The sequence below is a fragment of the Alexandromys fortis genome, unplaced genomic scaffold, assembly GCF_014885135.2.
Source record: "Alexandromys fortis isolate MF-2015 unplaced genomic scaffold, M_Fortis_MF-2015_v1.1 scaffold_11, whole genome shotgun sequence".
In the NCBI taxonomy this organism is placed as follows: Eukaryota; Metazoa; Chordata; class Mammalia; order Rodentia; family Cricetidae; genus Alexandromys; species Alexandromys fortis.
Genome location: NW_026067912.1, coordinates 13,600,263 through 13,612,255, shown reverse-complemented (window position 1 = coordinate 13,612,255; position 11,993 = coordinate 13,600,263).

Sequence of the window (11,993 nt, the reverse complement as noted above, 5' to 3'; positions counted from 1 at the left end):
ACTTTCTTCATCCATTCTTCCATTGAAGGACATCTAGGTTGTTTCCAGGTTCTGGCTATTACAAATAATGCTGCTATGAACATAGTTGAACAAATGCCCCTGTCATATGATCGGGCCTCTCTTGGGTATATTCCCAAGAGTGGCATTGCTGGGTCCAGGGGTAGGTTGATCCCGAATTTCCTGAGAAACCGCCACACTGCTTTCCAAAGTGTTCTTTTTTTAAATCTTGCTTCAGATCCTGTTCTGTTTCTGTATCCCTGAAGAAACAATTTGGCAAAGAGTTCTTACTAAAGAGCAGCTTTGGGATAAATGAAAGACAAAAAAGAATTTACATTATGTAGATTTTCTATCTCACATTTAAGAACATATTTTTCTTTATTATTCTTTAAAACACATTCTAAATAAGAGCTGATATTTTTTAAAATGTAGTACTCATCAAAATATTACTAATATTTTGAAACATAACTATTTCCTGAGCACGTAAAAACTGACAAAGTTTGTGTAAAGGATTACAAGAAATACAGTGATCTACTTATGACAAAATTAACTTAATTAGCTAATATATTGATTCCTGCTCTTTGACACTGTAATGACCAGACTGTGATCAGCTTTAAGTTTGTGTGTGTTTTTCAAGTATATTTCAAGCTGTGCCTGTCCCTTGACTAAATATTTTCATTGAATCAGTTTCCTTTATTCCACCCCTCCCACCCCCCCGTCTGTGCTCTATGCACTAGAACCTAGTTCGCAAGCTTCAGGCACGGGGCTAGAGTTTGAGAATACACACGCAGAGACAGACCAACACACAGACCTTCAATCACTGTTACCAAAAAACCCATCTTTAATAGCACCATGGAGGCTTAAATACACTGCAGTCAATGGCCAACAGGTGAAAATCCCATCCTCTAATCCTCTAAGCTTGGCACAGCTTCTAGTAACTTCAATTAGCAGGCTCTAGACAGGGAAGAACAGCTGAAAGCCAGGACTCAATTAGTCCCAACAACTCAGAAATACATTAGATTTCTACAAATCTAGGGCATAAAGAAGCAGTTAGGAGGGTATTTCAGTGATCTAGACTGTGATTATTGTTAAACCAAAGAAATGATCAAATGTAAATATCACTTAAAGATAAGAAAAATAAAATATAAATGGATACAATAATAATGTGTGTGATAATAAGAAATAAGTCAAGGTTATTGAATTTGAGTGGCTTTATGTTTAGAGGTGTCATTGAGTAAGGTGTACATCAGGGGAGTGAGCAGAAAGATGCATTCATATGTGAAAGTGATACTTCAAACATGGAGACTCTGCAAGTGGGAATGTTAAGAAGGAGGTATAAGAATCCGGAATCTATGACTTAAAAAGACTAACTGTATTGAAATATTTTATTCTCAAATGGCTTTATTAAAAAAGGTTTGATGCTTGTTTCATTGCTAGACTATCAATACAATCTGTTCTTTGTAATAAGTAGGAAATATTTAAACAATATGCCATGTTTATTTCTTGTAAGAATTATATTCTACTCAGGGGTTGCAGAGTTATATATTGCTAATATTAGGAAAAAGTCTAAAGTTCTTTTGTATTTATTTATTCATTTGCTTGATAGTTTTTGAAACTGGCTGACCTAGATCTCACTGTAGGACCAGGTTATCCTCGAACAGTCTTCTCTCTGACTCCTAAGCTTCCAAATTTTCTGACATTACAGACATGAACTGAACCATGTGACTTCAGAAAACACCACTTTTTAAAATACAGTAACAAATTTGTAGGCCTCTGGACATTCTGGTGAAGGATTATCTTAAGTTAATTGATATAGGAAAACCTATCCTAATTGTGGAGTGACCCAGAGTTATGTAAGTGAAGAAAGTAAGCTGGGAATTAACATGCAGGCATTCATTGTTCTCTGTTTCTTATTAAGAAATATGTTCAAGAGCTATGGATGATTATAGATTTAAAATGATAATATTTCTCAAAATCTAGCTATAGAGATTACTCTGTCATTCACCATAAATGTTTTCTCCTTTAAGAGGCTTTTGCCAAGATGATTTATCAATGCAACAGGAAAAGGTTAAGACCCATGTGGCAACCATCTCCTATTTTTATGCAACATCAATTAAGCTGTGCTGTTCTGTACTTAAAGGTACTCTTCTTAATAACTTGTTTTCTACCTGATCTGATGAATTATTAAATAAACACAATGTTTTAGATACCATTATGATATTTTCAATGTATGATTTTATGGTTCTTTCCCCCCCTCATCTTTATCATCTATTTTCTACTCTGGTACCCAACTTAGTCTCCAAAACACATATAGAACTATTTTCTCTTTCATGCTTTTTTATGTTTTGTTACCAATTTTCCACATTCCCAGCACCTGATACTACCTCTATTGGTTTCCTTTCTGTATTTTTTAGACTTTCCCCCACAGTTACGGGTTTATACACTGTATTAGTCAGTGTACTCTAATGAAATAGAACTTATAAAATCAATTTACATATACAAAGAAAGGGTATTTACTAGAATGATTTACAGGCTGCTGTCCTGCTAATCTAACAACAGCTTTCGTCAACCAAAGTTTTGAGAGTACAGTAGTTGTTAAGTGCATGAGGCTAAATGTCTCAGCTGATCTTCAGCATTTGCCAGAATCTCAAAGATTCTGTAATGCCACAGTGAAGGTAGTGTAAGTACCTTCACTGTGTAGGTAGTGTAAGCAAGTGTAGGTAGTGTAGGCAAGTAGACATGCTCGTGAAAGTGAGATCAAGCAGACGAAGAGAAAGCAAGCTTCCTTCTTTCCTGTCTCCTATATAGGCTGCCACCAGGAGGTGCGATCCAGATTAAAGGTGGGTTTTCCATTTCAAAGATTCAGATTAGAAGTAGTCTTCCAGCATCAAATGATTCAACCAAAAAAAAAAAAAAAATCTCTGGCTGGTTTGGCCAGCCATTTGGGTTTTAGTTAATTTCAGTTGTAATCAAGGATAGCAATAAGAAGACCACCCCTTGTTGACTTGACATATCATCAGTGGTCTCTTCAGTAGTTCACTTATTCAATGATTTCTAAATATTTTAGAAAAATTATCATTAAGGATATACTATGGAAAGATTAAAGAAATCAGGTGTAGAAATTGGGGGAGACATGTAAACAAACTCCTAACAATCCTCAGAATATCTGTAAGGAATATCAGGCTTATATACTTTCAATGTAGTACTGAAAATTACTCCTAAAATTATTCTTGCTTTCTTGGAAGTGTGATTACTATGTAAGAGAACAGTGCAAGTTCTGCAACTTCTACAGTTGTTGAATCACTGCACCGTAAGAGTTACTAAATCAGTACAACTCTAAAGGTAGCAATTAGTGTGGGTTTTGATGATAACAACTGCTTTCCCAAGTCTGTTGTCTTAATGACCAACAGAGCAGATGTTTCTGCCTTTCTTAAGCAATACTCAGGGAGATAATTATTAGAATCAGTACACACCAAAGGAGCATGCTCTCTGTGGGGACTTGTTCCCAGTAACTTGCCTGAAGCAGCTGCCTGCTGATCAGTAGAACAAACCTGAATGGGTCACAGAAAATATCCTGCTGCCTTTAATGTACCTGTGTGGGTTTATTTGCATTCTACCCTGTTACAGCTACAGCTTGGCTTGTCAATATCCCATTGATAATACATTGTTTGCAATTTTTTTCAAGGAATCCCACAGCTGAAGACATGAACTGAAAGATAATTACTAAGGATGAAAATATTGAGAAACCTAGGATATCAGTCACACACAGTCTCAAGACATTAAATAGCAGCATCCGTTATTGTGGAACAAATTATGTGAGGTTATTTTCTGTTTGCTAAACAATATTTCAAAAAAAAAACTTACATGTAAGTAAACAAAGATGATCAGGAATACCTCACAAACTGAATATTAAAATATAGACAGCATTATGTGCTCATGTAAAATTAATATGGATTTTATAGCCTAGCCATAATTTATAGTAGTTTATGTATTTGCACAAATGTTCAAAACTTATCTTAAAGTCAAATATCTTACATTTCTTCATTTAAAATACTCCCCCATAAAAAATAAGATGCATTTTAAATTGTCTTGAGTAAAAATTTAGTCAATCTATTCAAATGTGCTTTAAATACAAATACCTTAGATATCTTAAAGTAAAAATTTTTTAGTAATCAACATTTATAAGTGTTGTTGGCTGTAAATATAACAAAGGTTATTTTATGTAATGTAAGAGCATGTTTTTATGGTGTATGTCATATCAGTGACTTTCCTCCACTTTGGTACATAGTGATAAGACACTACTCAAAATTAACATTTTTGTAATTTGCAACATATTTGTAATGTGTACAAAAATCAATTCATTGGTTCTATTATTTTTCAAGGGTCATAAACTAGACCCTAACATTTCATTTTCTTATTTTTTCTGAGACAGGGTTTCTTTGTTGCTTGGAGCCTATCCAAGAAATAGTTCTTGTACCAGGCTGGCCTTGAACTCACAGAGATATGCCTGCCTCTTCCTACTACGTGCTGGGATTAAAGTTATGTCACAACCTGTCTGCCTTTCCATTTCTATGTTAATTATTTGTGAATGTTCTTCCTGTAGTTTGAACTCAAAGAGAAGTACAATTAAAAGTATCCATAGTATTTAAGGATGATGCTAAAACTCAGCCATGCATTTACCATATAGTATTCAGAATTGTGAAGCTATGAGAAATATTTGAAATACATATTTTACAGTAATAAAGGATCACTTATGGTTTTTGGTTTTTGCTCATTCTTTCAAAAATTACATCCCATTGTTGTTTTGTCCCGAGCTTAGGATCCAGTGGTGATTTTGTACATCACAAAAGGAGTGTGGTTTCCATCATATTGTATGCAGGGAATGTCTGTGTTTGTGTGTGTGTCTCTGTGTGTGTGTGTGTGTATGTGTGTGTGTGTGTGTGTGTGTGAGAGAGAGAGAGAGAGAGAGAGAGAGAGAGAGAGAAAGGAGAAAGAGAAAGGAGAGAGAGAAACTGAGAAACACAAAGACACAGAGATAAAGAGAGGGAGAAAATGATAAAATAATTCAAAAGTATGTGCCCACAATAACCTGCTTTTTGACATACAGTGCCTCAAAAGTTTTCACCAATATTTAGTAATGCTATCAAATTGTGACTTCATGAAAACATTAGTGGATTAATAAAGCCATAGCATATATTATTTAATTAATTCCAAAGTCTTCAGTAACTTTTAGCTGGACTAATATCATGTGATACTCTAGAGAACTTAAAGATTCAAATAACACATATAAAACATGTGTCATCCTAAGTTCACTTTTCTATCAGATAAAACCCTCTATGCTTACCAGAACAAGGGTCGTTCTTGAACATAAAAACACTATGTTTTATCTTATATAACAGTTGTAAGGCAAGTGAAGAGCCTACGAGCACCTGCTGTAATTACCAGGAACTTAGTCAAATTCATCAAGTCTCAAGACACTGAGAATATCAATAAATATACCTCCTCTGCCCTTTCTTTCACATAATGTTTGTCTTTTTTTCCCCATAAAGTTCAACCATGTCTCTCTTCTTCTATACATAGTTCTAATCCATTAGAAGTAGCTTTAGTTCACTACCTCACGGATTCTCTATCACAATTTAGCCTTTGTGGCTTGGTTTGATTATGGTGTTTTCTGGTGTTTTTGATTAGGTCATTCACTTAAGTAGCTAGTTCTGCTTGCCTTTATTACATCACCTCAAAAATTATTATCTCTGGTTGCTTAGAGATTTTGGAATATAAATATAAACTCACTTTTTGAAACAGGTTAACTCTGTCCCAGCCTTCTGAATTCAAGGTGATTAACAACACAAAAACAGGTCTACACAAATGGTACCAAATATGAAAATTGCAATTAAAAAAATGTAAAAATAGAGAATCTGTTCCTTGCACAAAAAAAGTGAAATTGGGGCTTATTCTCTCTCTCTCTCTCTCTCTCTCTCTCTCTCTCTCTCTCTCTCTCTCTCTGACACACACACACATACATAAAGCAAATGTAATACAAAGAATGCAAATAATTTGACAGTTGTATGCAACCAAATAGTTATGGTAAATGAGGTACATGAATAGGAGATGAGATAGGAACATAATGAAAATAGAAGATTGAATATTTATTCTGCTTTAAAAAACTGTCGTAATCACTGTCTTCACAATATATGAGTGGCCTTAGCCTTATTACTTTAAATTGTTCTGACAGAAAAATTATTTTATAAATTGAAATTAGAGAAAGGATGAAGTTACAGAAAATTCAAGGTCAAATTTCTGGTCATAATAAATGTCGTTGTTACAAAAAGTGAAATGTTTGACTTCTAGTGAAATACAAAGTAATAAATAAAAGATAAGATCCCATCATGATAGTGTAAGCAGCTTTATATTTTGGGGGAAGTGGGATTAGAGTCATTTAGAATTGTATCTAGGTGTCAAGCTTACATTTTCTATCAGTCTTTAAGATAACATTATAGTTCATACATATTTCCATATAGCCAATCTGCAAACTTATCAAGTAGGTCAGGCCTTCTATTTTAGGGAGAAGAAAAAGGCTGTTCAAGCAAATGAGGTGATTTACTGGTAGAGGAAAGCAACAGATGAACATGTATTTTATTTTTGAAAATCTGGTACTCAGTAATTAATACTTTCCTGATAAAATAAATGAGTGTATCTTCTCATTGTACTGTGACTAGGTATATATTCATATAATAATGTAAATAAAACTAATTCAATATCAAATACTAAAGTCTATATTTTATGTTACCATAATTTGCATGAAGTATGTCCTTTGTAACAAACTTATGCAAAATATACAAAAGAATTGACAATATAGAAATATAATACTAATGCATTTTATTTCCTTTTTCTTTACAATTGTTTGACACACAAATATAATGAAAATGGCTTTAGATTGTGACACAAATTTTTGCTATCATAAGAAAAAACACAAAATATATTTACTTTTTGAAATACATAAAAAGTATGTGGATGGTTAATCTTCGTTGTCAGCTTCTGGATTACAAACAGCTGGGGATTGAGTCACACTTCTTCCTGTGTCTGTGAGTTTCTCCAGAAATTATTAACTGAGGGAGATATGCGTGCACTAAAAGTAGAGGACACTTGTACACGTGGTGGGAGCTGGAGGTAACGGAAAAGGGACAAAGGAAAATGCAACCTGTATGGTTCTGTTCTGTCTCTCTTCTTCCTTTAAAAAGAGGGTGTGAGTCTCTGCTCCAACATTCTATGTCTACTATGATGAAAGAAAATCTTCAAAACCATGAGCCAAACTAAACCGGTCCTCTTTGACAATATTTATGTCAGGTATTTTAGACCTAGCAATAAGAAAAACAACCAACATATTTCCAACATCACTTAGTCTGATATTGTATCTCTTATGTAAAAAAATGTATAAGTTTACAGTTTTGCTATTATGTTTACTTTGGAAATCAAGAACAATTAGAAGGGGTTTCAGAAGTCAATACTAAGGATATAATTTCTGTGTGTGAAAAGCTGATCATAATTGGTGATATTAGATGGGGATATATTTTTACTGGATGATAATTAGCAATTGGAAGCAAGTGGCAGGAAGATCTCAAAGAGTTTGAGGCCAGTCTGGTCTACAACAGTGAGTACCACGTCAATCAGGAGTACACAGAGAAACCCTGTCTTGGAAAAAAACCTGATTACTTTTGACATTGATTTAGAAGGACATATAACTGTCACATGATAGAAAAAGAATATGTAGTTTCTGAATTTTAAAAATATTCTCCTCATGAGATGTGATAATTCATTTTTCTAAAATATCCTTTAAGTATATCTAATTTTTTAAAAAAAATATGAAGCCTCACTTTAATTTCAAACTATTTTATACTAAATAACAAGCTTACAACATACTATGCCCTAATTACTGAAAGAAAAAAATAATTAAAAAAAAAGAGGGAAAGAACATGAACATAGCAAGATTTTGAGGTTTGGAAAATGATACTTTCCCTTTATTTTTAGTATTGCTTTTGTTTATCACAGTGAAGCTACCATAAAACAAAAAAAAGGGCTACAACAAAAATCCTGTAAGTTTCCATTCCTCAGACTTCAGACAACTGATGCTATAGGATAAGCCAATGAATGACTGGCCTAATGAGAGACCGGCAAACAGAACCACAGCTGAGATCTATTTATCAGGAGCAAAAGCCAGAATGCTTCAAAGTATTCAGAGCCCTCCAGTGAAGATTGTGATGAGATTTGTGAAGGCTGAGGGAAGAATTTTGTGACCATGAAACAATCCCAGGAGCTGTATCACGCTGCCTTGTGTTTTTTTACTTCCACAATCTCATCCTGTTCTCCATGAATGGTTAGAGTACCTCCTGTCATGTCTATAACTGGTGTAAAGGTGAACATTCAGAAACACAGCCAGTGTTTTTCCCAAAATACTACCTGCCAGGGTAAGTCATCCTCAGAACTTTATAACACTTAGTAGGCAGGGGACTTTCAAGCCAGCAGTGTTTAAGCTTCCCTTTAATCTCATAGAAAAATAGACAGAATGAGGCCAACAAATGAGGACATGGAAAGGGAGATGTTTGATAACGAGAACTAAAATTTTAGTGTAAGATGCATAATTTCAGAGATATAATATACAAGGCTGTAATTATCATTAGCTACACCATACTATATTCTTAAAACTTTCTAAAAGAGTAGACTTCAAATTTAAAACACACAAGAACAGGCATCATGCTATGAGGTGATGTATGTGCTAACTGGCTTGATTGAGATAATCTTTCACAGTGAAAAATTATATCAAACCATCATGTTATACCTTTAAACACATGCAATTTTACTTGTCAATTAAAACCCAGTGAGTGAGAAAACAATAACCTGATAAGCTTCCATTTAAAACAACAAAGCTAAAGAATGATGTCACATAAGCTATTTTTAAATCTCATACAAAAGGTAGCAGAATATGTCAAAAGTAGTACAATTTAGAGATTGTGCAATCAGTTTTAAATTGTGTTATCAACCTCAACAAAATCACTGAGTATGAGTGGCAATTTTATATAAATAAATATTTAGACTTACAACAATGGAATTTTATTTTTTGATCATTAGCCAACCTCATATCTATGCTATTTAATGAATTTAAGTAAAACATGACATTGCTTCCAATGACTACTATACTCAAGCACACTTTTCTCATAACAAGCTAATATATCTATTTGCTGAAAGGGTCTAGCTGTTATATCTGGTAAACATCAAAATTTCCTTCTGATATTCTTCCATTTTGTACATATATGTAAAGTAAATAAAAATTAAATTAAAACCTACATGTTTACAAAATATTTTTCTGGAATATTTATTAAATAATTAATTAAAAACATGATGAAGATTAGGTCCGTGATGACAACCCAGTCCCAGACTGCTTCCAAGGACTATGTCTGGGTCCATGGTCTCTATGGCAGCCTGAGTCTATGTTGATGTTCATGACCTGTGTTGCCACCAAATGCTACATGGAAGCCCAGGATCTGTAACCATGTTAGAGAGTTCTGCTGCTTTCAAGTAAGTAACAGACCTGAGTGACATCTGTTGATACCAGGGATGGCATTGTCTGTGCTGGACAATGTAGCTGAAGCCATGCTGCCACTGGTTCCATGATGGTCTGAGAGATCTGCCCTACCAACTGGGGCCATGGTAACATTCCCAATTTGAGCATGTCTGCGTCCATTGTTGAACAACATCTGGTCATCTGGGGTTTATGTGTATATTCATGGGCAATGTTGCGACCAAGGGCCACATGGATGTCAGGGGTCTGGGCTGCCACCTGCAACCATCTTAGTGCCAAAGGACTGAGCCTCTTCTTGGTCATATAAATCTGAGAGCCCTGGCCCAGGTGTCTGCACTTGACCTCAGCAGGCAATGCTCTTAACCACTGAGCTATCTCCCCAGCCCTTCTTTCTGTATCCAAAAGAGGGCACTAGACCTCATTAAAGATGGTTTGCCAGTATTTTATTGAGAATTTTTGCATCGATGTTCATTAGTGAGATAGGTCTGTAATTGTCTTTCTTGGTTAAGTCTTTGTGTGGTTTAGGTATCAGGGTAACTGCAGCTTCAAAAAAAGAGTTTGACAAGACTCTTATGTTTCTATAATGTGAAACACATTAAGGAGTATAGGTATCAGCTGTTCTTGGAATTTCTGGTAAAATTCTGCATTAAAACCATCTGATCCTGGGCTTTTTTTTAAATAAAAGTTTCTATTTCCTCACAACTTATAGGTCTATCTAAATTGTTCACCTGTGGTTGGGACCAATAGGAGTCCTGGCCTCGAGCTGCACTTTCTTGCTAGAGATCTTTACTTTCCTTCTGATTTGAGTTACTAAAGGCTGTGTCAAAATTGTCTGGCTCATGTCTGCACTTGACCTCAGCAGGCAATGCTCTTAACCACTGAGCCATCTCTCCTGCCTCTTCCTTCTGTTGCCAGTAGAGGGCACCAGACCTCATTGCAGATGGTTGTGAGCCATTATGTGGTTGCCAGGAATCGAACTTCTGACCTTTGGAAGGGCAGCCAATGCTCTTAACCACTGAGCTATCTCTCCAGCTCTTCTTTCTGTAGCCAAAAGAGGGCACCAGACCTCATTAAAGATGGTTGTGAGCCGTTATGTGGTTGCCTGGAATTAAATTCAGGACATTGGAAGAGCAGGCAATGCTCTTAACCACTGAGCAATTGCTCCAGCTCCTTTTTCCACTTCTTTAACTAAATCAGGTTTACTCGATGTGGTGTGTGAATCACATCTGCGTTCCCCTAACATGTGGAGCACAGGGGTCTCCATGGACCTTTTAGCCATTAGGGTACCTCATAGAGGAGGTCTATATAAATTGTTTCTCCAGCTTTAAATTGGTTAAACTTTTGCTGGTGTTTGTAGTCCTTTGTATGTCTTGGATGTGAGTTCTTGAATCGTAAGTTTCAGTCCCTTTCTGTAGGAACTGAAATATTAACTGAGAGAATCAAAACTGCTGAATGTGACCATCGGATTTTGTCTAAAGCTTATGACAGATTGGTGGAAAGATTGTCAATACAAGAAGGCACGGTTTATGCCATAAAAATTATGTCCAAAGATGAGATGTTATCTCTAATGGACAAACTTCATACTTTAGAATCCTCAATGAAGGCTTTGGAACATAATTCCGGACAGGAGATACAGACATTGCAGAAGGCAATGGTGAATAGAATTGCAAAGATTGAGGAATTTCTAAATTCTGATGAAGAAGAGCAAAAGGTAGAAAGGCAAATTTTAACTGCATCTGTGGATAAAACTCTCCGGGACAATTTCCACAAAGCTCTACCTACAGCTCTACCTGCCTTTTCAGTAATAACAATAGAGAAGGTGATTGGTTCCAGAAACCCTAGCGTCATCAAGGAAGATACATGGGAGCCTGTCCATATGAATGATCTCAAAGAAATTAAACAGGCTGTCATGACTTTTGGGATGCACGCCTCTTTTGTTAAAGAGATGCTAAAACCTTGGGCCACGACAAGCAGAGGACCTCCCTCGGACAGGCACCAGCTGAGCTCTGCAGTACTTGAGAGTGGACCGCAATTGAAATGAAAATGCTTATTCAGGCAAGAGGCTAGACTTTTAGAACAGCAGGAAAAAGTGAAGGGAATTGACATTTCCCTAGATAAAATTCTAGGTGAAGCGCTCTTTTCTGACCCTCAGGAACAAGCTAATTTGGATGAAAACACACTCTCCATGTGTACTACAGCAGCCTTAAGGGCTTGGGACAGGGTACAAGACCCAGGACAGAGAATGGAATCATTTGTCAGAGTTAAACAGGGTCAGAGAGAACCCTTTAGTGACTTTTTACAAAGACTAACTAAGGCTGTACAAATAGGGATATCTGACCCAGAAGCAAGACGTATAATGATTGAGTCTTTGGCTTATGAAAATGCAAATGTGGAATGCAAAAGGATTTTGGGGCCTTTAAAG